Source organism: Cornus florida, unplaced genomic scaffold (assembly GCF_030987335.1).
Source record: "Cornus florida cultivar Cherokee Brave unplaced genomic scaffold, ASM3098733v1 CherokeeBrave_3.0.0_Hap2_Chr01, whole genome shotgun sequence".
In the NCBI taxonomy this organism is placed as follows: Eukaryota; Viridiplantae; Streptophyta; class Magnoliopsida; order Cornales; family Cornaceae; genus Cornus; species Cornus florida.
In genome coordinates this window covers 29,953,609-29,954,610 of record NW_026775571.1, presented here as the reverse complement: position 1 = coordinate 29,954,610, position 1,002 = coordinate 29,953,609, and positions in this window count along the sequence as shown.

The following is a 1,002-nucleotide window of genomic DNA, read 5'->3' as shown; positions in this document are numbered from 1 at the left end:
AAACAATATGCACTAATATTATGTGCATAGCCTATGAAAATACCATCAAAGGTTTTTAGTCCTATCTTAACTTTTTTAGGAGTAGGAACTGCAACCTTAGCTAGACACCCTCACACTTTTAAGAATTTATAGGAAGGTTTTTGACCTTTCCATAATTCAGGAGGTGTCACATTTGTTTTCTTTTGAGATATTTTGTTGAGAACATAATTTACAGAAATCAAAGTTGTAACGATCCGGTCATTTGCCTCCCTTTCCTTTTTCTTGAAATTTTACGAATGAATTTTTTTCATTTAATTTTCTTTTCTGAGCTCTGTTTCGTGTCGCTTAGTGTCATCTCGAATGCTCATAATTGGTTTCTGAGACTCTTTCATGTGAATTGACAACTTCCTTTGAGGACCGAGTCATTTTCGCATTTTTCGTTTTTCGGACACTATACGCTATTTCGTCTTTTCCCTATTCTGTCATTTTCCCTATTTCGTCTTATCTCTGTTTGTCAGTTTTTGGCACAACCTCACTTCTCATGCTCGGAGTTGGTTTTTGAATTCACGTGCCTTCATCTTGAGTGGTTTCCTCGAAATACGTATCTTTACTTTTACAAGAAAGTACTCTAATTGCTCCCGGTGTCCATAGGGGCATGGATGCAAAGTTCTTTGAAATTATTTTCTTTTCTTGGGGTGTTTTTCGTAAATATCTTTTGAAGATATTTTATTTCAGGGGTTTTTAAGAAAATATTTTTGGAAGATACTTTCATTCTGGGCCATAAGTGTAGTTTTCACTTTTTGAAAGGGCCATTGTGCAATTAATGAAAGTTATTGCAAAATGTCTTGTTTTGAGCCTGGATCCTTGTACAAGATTCATTTTCACATTTCATTGAGTTGTGTACTCTTAGAATTTCCTCCTGGACGATGTTTTCCAGTTTCAGGGTTTCTAGCCCCAGTTAGCACCAAACTTGTTTTGGGCATAACTTTTTGTTCGGGACTCGATTTTTGACGCCGTTTCTTC